Genomic DNA, 14,505 nt, shown 5'->3' with positions numbered 1-14,505 from the left:
AAATGTCCTCAATTGTATTCCGAGTTACAGTGTAAAATGGGCATGAGAGTCGTATTCATAGGTACCTCAATTTGGTGCTACGTGTACCTCATTTAATGAGATACACGTAGCACCAAATTGAAATACCTATGAATATGACCTTCATGCCCATTTTACACTGTAACTGAATACAATTGAGGACATTTACGGCTCTATTCGTTGTACGGTCACATATGACCTTAATGTCCCACACAAGGAGTGTAGATTTCAAACAGACTTATATAATGATATGCAAACAGGCTTGATGTTGACACAATTAGGAATATAAAATAAATGTACAAAGCAGGCTTTGGTTATACCGTAGAATTCCGTCTAGAAGCATGATATATGCCTCTAAACGAGGTTTTTTTAACGAAAGATATGAAAGGCCAATACCCTTCTCAAAAACATTGCAATAGATTGGTCTTACAAATATACATGTTTGTACAGCCGCCTTTATCAGTAATATAGTTGTTCAAACTCCAAATAACGTTTTTGTTGAGAGTGTCTGCCTCTTGTCTCTTGTGTCAAAAAAACCTCGTTTAGAGGCATATATATGCTTGTAGACGGAATTTTACGGTATTGCGTTGTATCTCAACTTTTCGTGATGATTTAATAGCAAAGGCTCTAGAGGCAAAAGGCAAAGCAGCTGTTAGGTTCAATAGAATACACACCTGTATTTGGGTCAGTCGTTGATGTAATAAGACTGTACAGAAAAGTGGTCCTTGGGCATTTAGAGTCTAGTAATGGGTTCTTTAATCCCCTGGACACTACTGGTCATCTAACAGCATTTCTGATTGGTTGATAACTTGAAATGCTCATTTCAATAGCCAATTATGATCAGGCGTTAAACTATTTATGGTCAAACTTGCATTTGCAGATGATCTTATTAATACCCTCCTTGATTGGTTCAAAACTAGTCACAATATTCATTTTGGCCAATCGGCAGGTAGTTCTCATGAGGTTAATGATGTCGGTCAATACGATATTAGAGATACTGTGAAAGCAGACATTTTTGCATGATTAATTTTGTGCACTTTGCAAATTTTGAATTGTTTTTAAATTTCTAATTCTAAGCTTTCTTACATTGACCTATACACAAAAGGAATATATTTGTGAGCTGCTATTTTTGCCGTAGCAACTTGGAACGCGAAAATAAACATAGAGTGAAAATCTCTACTTTTACAGTTGTGCAAGAAATTGAAATTTGTAGGAGATCACAGCTAAACATAATTGAACAATTTAAGTAGATTTTGGCATGATAAAAAAGATATTTCATCAATAAATTATACCATTGTAAACAATGCTATTAATGAATGATATTAACCATTATATGATCTCGAATGCATTTTACAAGCATGGCAAGTCAAAACCCTCCCCGTAGCTCTAAATTATCGGGTTAAGTCATAATGGATTTGAGGCTCAGGATTGTTTTAGGGCTTGAAAATAAATCATTAAAATGTTGGCATTTATAGAGCGCCTTTTCAATATATTCCAAGCGCTTTACATTTATCCTGCTGCCACTATGATATATCACACCATATGTGACTACCAACAACAACAGCACCGGTATGACTACCTCTAACAGCTCCCCATTGCACACCTGAGTGGAGTGGGACAACACTGGCCCTGACAGGACTCGAACCCACAACCTTGCGATCATGAGTCGAATCCCCTAAATGATAGGCCACTGTGCTGCCTAAAATACTTGTGATGCACCATTTTAAATAAAACCCTGATACTAGAACTGGCTCCGTTCACTCTGACCGTGATGCCCCAACGGCGAGCGCGCAGCGTGATGAGCGGTGGTTTGAGCGGTGGTCTATGAGTTGGATTGTCATACTTTGAGCACATAACCAGTGCTACCCTGATACCAAAGAGATGCACTGATGGATTCTGCCCCTTGCTCCTTTATGACTGTGGCTTTGCCACTGTATACACATTGACATATAAACCACCATGGTGACTAAAGCATTTTCCACCCTGATGTGGCAGTGACGTCAAAGCGTTGAGGCAGCTGTTTAGTGTGCGCATCTATGTGGTGTCTTTATTTGTGTGCGTGTTTATGCCAGTGTTTGAGACAACACTAGCGATTTGTAGCTGCACCCAATGAAATGTGCACTGATGTCACTGCCACATCAGGGTGGAAAATGTTTTTACCCCTACCAGGGGCTAATAAACATATACCCAATTGTGAGTAAATATACCTTGCATCAACTCTGTACGATATCCTGTATAAATTGCCGGCTGTCATCATCAATCTTGATAGAGTAATCAATTCTCAAATTAATTAAATACAAGTGAGATCTTCTATGGTGAAGTATATAGCAGCATTGCTCCCTAAATTGGTGTTCAAATGCCAATGTTTCAATGAAGAATTCTTTTGTTTTATATTGTTTTCTATAGCATGCTCAATAAACCATATCTCCATTTCTTTCCTGGTAACTTCCTGCTCATTTTGTGAGAACGGTCATTTTTCACCACCTTAAATCTTAATCTTAAACGAAGCAGCTGTATACCTGTCTATAGATTTGAAATAATATAGTCCAATAAAATCAGCCAATGGCAATGAACTTTGAGTTTGATATTGTCCAAATATCTATCAGGTTTTGCATGCAAAGAGACGTTCCTATCATGATTTATTAACGTAATGCACTGAGTTCATTCACCTGTATAGCTGATTATGTGGTTTGCTTTCTGCACACATACATATTATTCTTTTATTATTTATCATGCAAATATACTTGAAATGCACCTGGTTTCCAGTTATAAATCATATTTCATAATGTACATTTGGGCTACACCCCTTCCACCACATCAATGTGTCATCATTCCTGCTGAAGAGAGTGAAAAACGCCCTCTAGGAAGGCCACACCCTCTGGAAATGGGTCAATGAGCAAAGGGGCCTCAATGAAGAAATCAACTGATTCAGTGTCCCGGCATCCTATAAAGGGTCTATGAGCTTCTATGGTCCCAGGGTAAAGAAGTTAAATAAAACAAACAAACAAACAAAAGCAATTGCCACACCCAAGCTTTAATAATCCTTGTTGCCATTTTGTCATAGGAAATTCCTCCCTGGACACCCAATTGCTAGGAGGAAGATTTACCATACTTAAGGTTGGTCTGAACCCTGGAATTATGAAAACTTTCGGGCCTCATAACTGCTAAATTATTAGTCTAAAGAATATAAAAGTATACATTTTAGAATGGAAATGACTTGATGAATTCATCTGTGAGGTCAAATTTGGGCCAAAATGCTCATTTTGGAGAAAATCCCCCAAAGCGGGTTTTTTTAAATTTTTTAGTACTAACGTAACAAAAAAATTGTTTGGCCAAAAATTTTTTTTTATTAATTTTCAAAAAGTAGATAAAAATATCTATTTTTTTTTTTTTTTTTTTTTGAATTTTGACCAACTTTGAGAAATGTGAACAAAAAATGGTCAAAAATGCAAAATTTTAAAAAAAATCATAAAAAAGCCTGATTTTCACCCAAATTTCAAATATTTTTGGTGAAGTTGGTCAAAATTCAAAAAAATGAAAAACAGTCCCTAGATATTTTTATCTAGTTTTTAAAAATTACTAACAATTTTTTTTGTCCAAACAATTTTTTTGTTACGCTTGCACGAACTAAAATTTGGGCCAAAAACCCGCTTTTTGGGATTTTCTCCAAAATGAGCATTTTGGCCCAAATTGGACCTCACAGATGAATTCATCAAGTCATTTCCATTCTAAAAATGTATACTTTTATATTCTTTAGACTAATAATTTAGCAGTTATGAGGCCCGAAAGTTTTCATAATTCCAGGGTTCAGACCAACCTTAATGCTATATGAGTGAGTGGTTATTGCATACATTCAATAGCACTAAGAAACACTTGAGTTCACTTCAGCATGTTGAGTAGCCTAATAGGTTGCAATCAATCAATCAGTCTGATTTTAAAACAATAGTGATCTTGACTGGTTTCATGATATGTGTTGACTTCACACCCTCTATCTCTGAACTGGAAATGGAAATTGAAATTGATAGAGGGCCTAGTTTGATATGTTTACTATTAAAAGTAGTAATTCTTGCAGTGTAATTTTTTGCGTTTTGCCAATTTTGAAATACCTGGCTTGTTTTTAAATTTGTGATTTTAAGGGTTTGGAAATAGACATGTCCATAAAATAAACATGGACTATATATCAACAACAAATCAAAGATTTAAAAAGAACTGATCAGTCTTATTGTAAAATTGGCAAAGATGAGCCTTACCCACGCATTAGACATAGACAGGGTTCCTTGCTTTATAAAATTATTTTATTTTAAAATAATACCATAATGCTGGAAAAGTTCACTACATTTGGAACAAATCACATAAAATGGAAGTTATAATGATTTCAGGCATTCATGTACCATGTCCCGGTGTATGCAAAAATAATCCTGTCAATTGTTTGATCCATACAACCCAAGCCAGTAAATGTAGGTTGACTGACCACTGCCGGACATTAATGACAATTTTGATTATAGAGGCCAATTTCAGTCCATTATTCAGTCCAAATAACACACTAGAAATATGATATAGGGCGGGTGATTGACTGAGCTAACGTCTCTGCAAACATTTCACTTATTATCAGTTTCATTTTCTCTAAATACCAAGAGCTATCGTAAGAACCACTGAACCAATACTAGGCTCGTTTGTACTCATTTTAATGCATTTTTCATGCCGATTCCAAATATGGTCATGAAAATGTAGAATTTTGAAATTTTGGAATTTTCAAAGAAATTTTGGAACTTCTTCTACAGTCTACACCTGGGCGGAGAGAGTTAGTAAAGTATTTGCCTGCCAGAAGCACCATAATGCTGCAATAGCTCACTACATTTTGATTCAGTCACGTCCATTATGCAAAAATAATCCTGTCAATTGTTTGATCCATACAACCCAAGCCAGTAAATGTAGGTTGACTGACCACTGCTGGACATCAATGTCAATTTTGATTAGGGAGGCCAGTTTCAGTCCACTATTCAATCCAAACAACACACTAGGATGTAGGGCAGGTGATAAGACTGAGCTAACATCTCTGCAAACATCGCACTTATCGGTTGCATGGGCCCAATGATTTACGCAGAAGAAACAAGCAACTAGAAATTTATTTGTTTTGCAGAACAGTTTTCATGCTGAGGCCATATGTTGTGATTCCGGTTCAGTGAAAGATTATGTAAATGATAGACTATTTTTGCCACAATTGAGCCACTTTTGCAACAAAATAATATACTTAATTTGGCACACCAACATTCTATGAATTCTGCATTCTAACAGAGCCGGGTTTACCATTGGGCCAGAAGGTTCCGGACCCAGGGCCCCAAAAATTGGGTTTAAAAGTTACAGTTTGCTCCATTCCTTTTTAGACTGAAAACACCATATTTTTGGCCCAAATAGGGTAAAATTGCAACATTTTGCATGCTTCACATGCACTGGCTCTTTATAGGCCTATAGCAGAATGCAACTTCATGCAACCTATTATGGGCTAAGATTTTTCTCACACTTTGCAAGCAAATGTCCCAGTAAAATTTGAACAAAATATGGTTGTCTCCCTCTAAATTTGAATGCTTCTGCCGCCATTAGCTGCCATTGTTGGTCTTGTCAGGGAAGTGCCAAAACTAAACATACACCAAAACTTGGGTATTAGGGTTAGGATTAGGGTTAGGGTTAGGATTTGGGTTATGATTAGGCTTAGGGTTAGGGTTAGGATTAGGGTTAGGGTTAGGATTAACTTACACAGAATAATTAAAGGAAGGATCTACCAAAACTTGGGTCACTTACTCACACTGAGTTTGAGGTCTCCAAAATTTGACGTAGCCCAGGGCCCCAAAAAGGTCAATCCAGCGCCGCTTTCTAATGGTGAGGAGAATTACACATAGAAAAAACTGAAGTTTTGGTGTCTATAACAACTTTTTTAGATGTTAAAAGTCTGAAAACAAATTGATTTGAGGTAGCTGCTGGCCTAAGGAGGCTCAAATCTTGATGGGCAGTGACATACTTTCAGTCAGACATGAGACAGAAAATGAGCAGATTTCTGTAGACAATGGGCAGTCTCCAGTGGACAGCTCTTTTCAGAGCCACCAACACCTTTAAAATTAGCAGATAGGCGAGATCTGCTTGTTGACAAGGGGCAGTCTTCAGTGAAAGGCTCTTTTCAGAGCCATCAGTAGGCAAGGGGCGGCCTACATGTCTCATTCTTAGTAGGCATATCACCTCAAAAATAATCGCAGCAGAAACACGTTATTTAATGTTCCTACATTATTGAGCTTTATTAAAGCATCAAAAATCAAAAAACAGAATTGAAATCGGTCAATGCATTGTGATGTAGTGTCAATTTAAAGATGCTCGTAGATGGAATGAAATCCTGCCACAAATGGCTGTAATGACAAAATTGGCACATTTCGAGATTTTGAAGGTATATTTGGACGCTTGCTTGAAAAAGCAGCGTTAATTTAAATATCACATGTTAAATGCCTATCTTTCCTGACTTCGTTACAGAAAACAAAATTAAAAAATCTATCATTGAATAATCATAATAAATTAACCAAATATACTATTTTAGCAATTTCGCCAATCTGCAGACAAATTATATCTCAAAAAATGACTAAGTTCAGCAAATTAATATGCAAAATTGATGCCAATAGAAAACCGTACATGATATAAAGGTGCGGTTTTTTTTGCACACATATGTATACAACGTTCTTTCAATTGATAACAAAAAATACACAAAAAGTAATTAATTATGCAAATTAGGCGATTACAGCTAATTATGTATTTATGCTATTATTATGCAAATTAGGCATGAGTAATTTTAGGTTTTTTCAATATTTAATGAACGTCTGTTCATTCATCATAATGTTTTTAAGTATGATCCTGTTATGAGGTTGAATAAATGAACTGCAGTTAATTATTTAAAAACAATACAAAAAAAAAATAAAAGTTTGACATTTTGACGGTGTCTAGAATATAATTTTCATTTTACTGTAAACATGGTATGTGTCACCATTACTCAAAGCCAAGTCCGAAAAGTAAAAATTAAAATTCAGTTGCAATGAGACTTTAAATTAACATTTTGTCATCTGGATTAACGTGGGAGGACAATCGGTAAAGTGAACAGCAATTTTACTGTACCGCGTATACAAAAATACTATGGCCTTGGACACAGCTATTGTGGTTTGGAAAATTACTCCCTAAAAAAAACATTGATTAATGTTTTGCTTCAACTGGTTTTAGGGAAGTGTTTCATTTGTTGTCGACGGAATTAATTTACATGCTAAGAAAGATTAGTATTTCAGCTAAATGGTGGTAGTTCCTTTACTTCAATAGCCCTATATTTACTGATTTATGAGCGGTCTTCAAAAATCCATAAAAACAGGCAGTATCTCTTGAACAAAACAATTTTTAATTTGGAGGAACCGATGTTAGCCTCGGAAAGGCTTCACACATCATATATTAAAAATTTAAACAATTTGGATAAATGAAGCATATGAAGAAATTCATTTATCGACATGGATGTTTTCTAAAATTGGCCAAATTTGAAGCGCGCCCTTTTCAATTCACTGTTATGCTTGCATGCACAGTGTAGCAGAATTATTGTGCAGCCACTGTGACATACCTATTCTTAGGTACTTTGTCCTGAAGAAGTCAGAACTACTCCTGACGAAAGCTTGACAGTTCTAAACTTGTCCGGTGGCGAACCCACTAAAAACCCACTAATTGTCATGAGACAGATGTTCAATTCAAAAAGAGACAGAGAAAAAAAGAGGAAAAGCACAATAATGCTTTAAAAGGACAATTAATGAATCTTGTATACTTTTCTACAGTGAAAAAAAGGTTATAAGAAAGGAATAATTCTTCTAATCAGAGGGAAAATGTCAGTGAACCACATCAAATGGATATGTCTTCAAATGCAATTTCATCTGATGAGAAAGTTAACTGACTGAGACAGGCACATTGACGCCATAATCTACATTGATTTTATTTATGTCTTCAACTGGAGTAGGTAAACTAAGGTTTTTTTCTGTTTTGTGACATCTTAGGCACTTGCTATGAAAATATCAAGCCAATAAGATTTGGAAATATAATCCAGTCCAATTTGGAAATATAATCCAGTACATATTGAGATTTTAGTCTGTTTGTTTGGGAAGAAGGCAATCTCTTAAACAAAATACAGCATTGGGCTATTCCAGTTGAACTCCACACACTCCCTATGGAAGACATGACTTTATCTCTCATACAGGGAGTGTGAATTTCAAATGAGGTTACCTGAATGGGCGAGTGGGCAGAGATATAGACAAATCCAATTTCACGCATTCCTACACCTCAATGGCAGCCATAGCAGCGACGGGGACCCAGCTATCTCACCTAAAATGTGAAATGATGTGGCCTTGAAGGGTATTTTAAACTGCATTCTATCCCCCGTGTTACACATAGACAAAAGAATGATGACAGTTTACAACACAAAAGAATCTAACATCAAATTTTAAGCGGCTTTAATCCACCCAAATGGGCAGTCACAACACCAGTTTGGTGCTGTTGGGTCCCAATAATGGCCGACCAAATCCTGACCATGACTTGGCTTGTTGGATTCGTCTATACCAAAGGACAGGTAAAGTTATCCTGATGATGATGAAAAACTTGTAAAAGTGTAAAACTGTCACATAAATCATTCATATTTGTGACACCCTGAGATTTGGATAAAGATTTCACTTTGGCCTGTATTTGAAGAGCTGTATGCAGTGATGTTGTCATGTATATTGCTTTTAGAGTAGTGCCACAACGTGTAACACTAGTAAATTTTAATAATAGAAATTCCACCGCTTTCCACTACTCTTATTGACACAAATGAGTGCTTTTATTTGATTCAGTACACCGCTGTTACTTTAAAACTTGAAATTGAACACAAAATGTATTTGAGTAATTGTTTTACTGTGTTCTTGAATGGTAAAGTTGTGTAAAGGTGTTCCGTATGACAGGTCTCAAGAAGGTGTTTAAAAGCTAGGGTATAACAGGTGTTTATTCTTTAGCATGTTAAGGGAAGGGGTATGAATGTTTGGACAGTATTTATTGTGGGACATTAGAGCACATCAGACATATCGAATTGCATTCTGAATACGAAGAATGTCCTTCTGATATCAAATAATTTTGATTTTTTTAAATTTGCAATGTAATACACATTTTATGGCAAATAATTAAAAATTGATATTTTTGATATTTAACAGTACTCGTAAATTTTATAAATCTGATGATTTATACTTAAAGTGTATGTAGATGGGATGAAAAGCCGAAGATCAATTGAAAATTTTGACTTTTCGTATTGAAGATATGTATTTTATCCCCCAAAAACCAAAAAAAAATTAGGTCTTTGGGAAAAAAATCCATATCTTCAATATGAAAGGTCAAAATTTTCAATTGGTCGTCGGCTTTTCCTCCCAGCTACATGCACTTTAAGAATATATCATTAGATTTATAAAACTTACTTCGAGGACTTATTATATCAAAAATGTTAAAAATATCAAATGTTAATAATTTGTCATAAAATTTGTCTTATATCGTGAATTTCAAAAAAGAAAATTATTTGATATCAGAAAGACATTCTTCGTATTCAGAATGCAATTCGATATGTCTGATGTGCTCTAATGTCCCACAAAAAATACTGTCGAAACGCTCAAAACGCTCATTCTAGATCCCTTAAGCATCCAAATTTAGAGTTGTATTATTTCAAAAACCCTCAAACAAATTTTAATATTTGGATCAACTGTCGATGGTGCTTTGATGCTAGTAATTAATAAAGTATTAAAGGAGTACAAGTATTTCATGATCCTAGTATCCTCTTGTTATGACATTTTTCAATAGATATCTATGAAAAAAGCTTAAAATTTCAGTTCATTCAAATTGTGCGTTTGCGTGTTATGCATGATTATGTGTATTAGGCCTACACTGCTTCATAGACAATGTGTTCTAATTTTGTTCTGGTGTACCAGAACGTAAATCAAATTTCACAACATTTTTGTTAAATGAATTAATCTGCAAGAAATGTTTTGTACATAAACATTATGTAGCCATAGGTTTCCAGTGGTATAAAAATCTCAACTTTTTTGAGAAAAGTGAGGGATGATGCTGTGGATCACGAAATGCCCTTTTAACTAATTAATCAGAATTTTTATTGGTCAATATTATTACATGCAAAGATTCATCATAATTATGTTATCACAATATTAACAATAGTCAATTGTCTTCATAAATAGTAAGGAATGACCACACACTGATGGTTGATCAAAATCTTGAACAAATTTGGTTCTATATCGTGTAACGTGCCCGACCGAGAAAAAAATACTCTTTTAACCCATTTATTGGTAAGCAGGTGATATACACCTTGAAATACAAGCCTACCCTTCCCATGATCAAGGTATATATCTAGGAGGTTAGTTCAATTTTTATTGTATACTGCACTGCACTGCAGAGAAATTAACATGTTAAATGAAACCAACCATAAAATAAGGAAATTTTCAGAACTTTTCCACACTGTTGAATGATCAGCACGATCATTATACATGCACCAGTCAATGCTATAAACACAATGATGTTATAAATCATAACTACGGTAGTGAGCACAGACATGGATAAACTGCTCTAATGGCCAAGTACAATACTGCCCTCAACATCTCTACTGCCACAGGCAATCTGTTGCCATAGTAAAAACACCATTTATTACATTAAATTATGCTCTGCACTTCAAAATTTTATGGATTTTAAATGGCACTTCTAAACGATCAGAATACAACATTTGTCAAACATCATAAAACCATTAAAAGTGAAGTAGTAATGTGATCAGCAGTAAATACTTTATTGAGCTATCAGTAGTAGATAGTTGATGAAGTAGTGCACTATCAGTATTAGTATTAGATAGTTGCAGTAGTACCAGCAGTCGATGAAATAGCTATCAGTAGTAGATAGCTGATGAAGTAGCATGCTATCAACAGTATATAGTTGAAGTAGTGTTTTATCAGTAGTAGATATCTGATGAAGTAGCGCACTATCAGCAGTAGATAGTTGAAGTAGTGTGCTATCAGTAGTAAATAGTTGACTAAGTAATGAGCAATCAGCATTAGACAGTTGAAGTAGTAGTTGAAGTAGTATCAGTAGTAGATAGCTGATGAAGTAGTGTGCTATCAGTAGTAGATAGTTGATGAAATAGTGTGCTATCAGAAGTAGATAGTTGATGAAGTAGTGTGTTATCAGTAGTAGATAGTTGATGAAGTAGTGTGCTATCAGTAGTAGATAGTTGATGAAGTAGTGTGCTATCAATAGTAGATAGTTGATGAAGTAGTGTGCTATCAGAAGTAGATAGTTGATGAAATAGTGTGCTATCAGTAGTAGGCTAGATAGTTGATGAAGTAGTAAGCTATCAGTAGTAGATAGTTGATGAAGTAGTGTGCTATCAGTAGTAGATAGTTGATGAAGTAGTGTACTATCAGAAGTAGATAGTTGATAAAGTAGTGTGCTATCAGTAGTAGATAGTTGATGAAGTAGTGTGCTATCAGTACCGTAAAATGGGGTAACTTTGGGCACTTTTCAGAGTTTTTAAACCACTGCTTCCAAACAAAGCCAATTATATTTCTAATTATCTCTTTTTTATGACATTAGGGTTCCCTTCTACACCTTGAAGTTGAAAAAGATGTTTTAATAATTTTGTAAGGGTGCCCTGGGGATAAAAATAGCCTGACCAAAGTTACCCCGCATTTGGGGCAACTTTGGTCAGAGTATGAAGAAAAAAAAATAGAAAAAATTGATCTTCGCCGTAAATGGGCAAGTTTTTGTTTTTGTGGCATTTGACCCATTGCAAAATTAATCAAGCACACACCCTTGCTCACAAACATCGATTTTTATTTTTTCTGTAAAAAATGTTTAAAAAATCTCATTTTTGGTCAAAAATCCTGATTTTTTTATAAATTTCGAGGAAATTGGACATGAGCGACTATTATTTCTTCAAAATATATTTCTTAACAATTTGACACCAAATATAACTAAAAACAATATTGCTGTACGAAAATATGACCATTTAGAAAAATATATTTGACCGGCCAAAGTTACCCCGCTGACCGAAGTTACCCCATTTTACGGTAGTAGATAGTTGATGAAGTAGTGAGCTATCAGAAGTAGATAGTTGATGAAGTAGTGTGCTATCAGTAGTAGATAGTTGATGAAGTAGTGTGCTATCACTAGTAGATAGTTGATGAAATAGTGTACTATCAGAAGTAGATAGTTGATGAAGTAGTGTGCTATCAGTAGTAGATAGTTGATGAAGTAGTGTGCTATCAGAAGTAGATAGTTGATGAAATAGTGTGCTATCAGTAGTAGGTTAGATAGTTGATAAAGTAGTGTGCTATCAGTAGTAGATAGTTGATGAAGTAGTGTACTATCAGAAGTAGATAGTTGATGAAATAGTGTGCTATCAGAAGTAGATAGTTGATGAAGTAGTGTGTTATCAGTAGTAGATAGTTGATGAAGTAGTGTGCTATCAGTAGTAGATAGTTGATGAAGTAGTGTGCTATCACTAGTAGATAGTTGATGAAATAGTGTACTATCAGAAGTAGATAGTTGATGAAGTAGTGTGCTATCAGTAGTAGATAGTTGATGAAGTAGTGTGCTATCAGAAGTAGATAGTTGATGAAATAGTGTGCTATCAGTAGTAGGTTAGATAGTTGATAAAGTAGTGTGCTATCAGTAGTAGATAGTTGATGAAGTAGTGTACTATCAGAAGTAGATAGTTGATGAAATAGTGTGCTATCAGAAGTAGATAGTTGATGAAGTAGTGTGCTATCAGTAGTAGATAGCTGATGAAGTAGTGTGCTATCAGTAGTAGATAGTTGATGAAGTAGTGTGCTATCAGTAGTATATAGTTGAAGAAGTAGTGTACTATCAGAAGTAGGCCTAGATAGTTGATGAAATAGTGTGCTATCAGAAGTAGATAGTTGATGAAGTAGTGTGCTATCAGTAGTAGATAGTTGATGAAATAGTGTACTATCAGAAGTAGATAGTTGATGAAGTAGTGTGCTATCAGTAGTAGATAGTTGATGAAGTAGTGTGCTATCAGAAGTAGATAGTTGATGAAATAGTGTGCTATCAGTATAGTAGGCTAGATAGTTGATAAAGTAGTGTGCTATCAGTAGTAGATAGTTGATGAAGTAGTGTACTATCAGAAGTAGATAGTTGATGAAATAGTGTGCTATCAGAAGTAGATAGTTGATGAAGTAGTGTGCTATCAGTAGTAGATAGTTGATGAAGTAGTGTGCTATCAGTAGTAGATAGTTGATGAAGTAGTGTGCTATCAGTAGTAGATAGTTGAAGAAGTAGTGTACTATCAGAAGTAGGCCTAGATAGTTGATGAAATAGTGTGCTATCAGAAGTAGATAGTTGATGAAGTAGTGTGCTATCAGTAGTAGATAGTTGATGAAGTAGTGTGCTATCAGTAGTAGGCTAGATAGTTGATAAAGTAGTGTGCTATCAGTAGTAGATAGTTGATGAAGTAGTGTACTATCAGAAGTAGATAGTTGATGAAATAGTGTGCTATCAGAAGTAGATAGTTGATGAAGTAGTGTGCTATCAGTAGTAGATAGTTGATGAAGTAGTGTGCTATCAGTAGTAGATAGTTGATGAAATAGTGTGTTATCAGAAGTAGATAATTGATGAAGTAGTGTGCTATCAGTAGTATACAGTGCACAACTTATAAGTTCCCCCTAATGCTTTTTAAAATAAATCGAAAATTATTTAACGAAATGTAAAATTGTAAAAAGTTATGAGTAACCTCATTTGTTTTACAAATCTGGGCCAATTTAGTAGTGTCACACATCATTGCGTTTGGCCACAATGGTTCATTATGTACAAGACGAGGGAGTTTTAAAAGTTGCACCTGAGTCCATAGGAGTCAATTGTCAAACAATACAGTATGTTAGGCCTGTTCATGTGTTTGTAATGTTTAGCAGGGGATGTGTCCTCCTGCACTGTTGACAAGTGCATTGCAACGTCGCCGCATGCTGTTTATTAAANTCNGGACCCGTTGCTGGTCCATGTTGTTCCATACATGTTGGATTGCTCGGGTTAGCTCTTGCAGTGTTGTCTTTTCATTTTGAACATGGTCCCAACTGAAATTTTGTTCTCACTTTTCGAATTGCATTAGGCGCAACTCCCATACGACGAGCAATTTCTTTCACCGGTACATTTTCATCCAGCAAACCTATTGCTTTACCGCGAAGAAATTCGGACAAACGCGGCATTATTAAAATGTGACTTTTCACATGTGATGAACTACTGGCGATGTGGTCTATTCTCACTGCAGTACATATCCCTTCCATCTCAGACATTTATCATTAAAAAGAAAAGAATAAAACACCTGCTTTGCTTTTCAAGAAGAAGAAGAAGAATACCAAAGATTCAGTTTTCTTTTACAAACACATGAATATCCCTGGC

The 14,505-nt window shown here is 35.2% G+C and overlaps 1 protein-coding gene across 1 annotated transcript in view; it reads right to left on the bottom strand.

Moving 5' to 3' along the window:
* Window positions 1-14,505, bottom strand: part of LOC140138675 (potassium channel subfamily T member 2-like) — a 477,469-nt gene that overhangs the window by 226,906 nt on the left and 236,058 nt on the right. The gene's annotated exons all lie outside the window — the stretch shown is intronic.

The sequence above is a fragment of the Amphiura filiformis genome, chromosome 18 (genome assembly GCF_039555335.1).
Source record: "Amphiura filiformis chromosome 18, Afil_fr2py, whole genome shotgun sequence".
Taxonomy (NCBI): domain Eukaryota; kingdom Metazoa; phylum Echinodermata; class Ophiuroidea; order Amphilepidida; family Amphiuridae; genus Amphiura; species Amphiura filiformis.
This window is presented reverse-complemented; position numbering and strand designations above follow the sequence as displayed.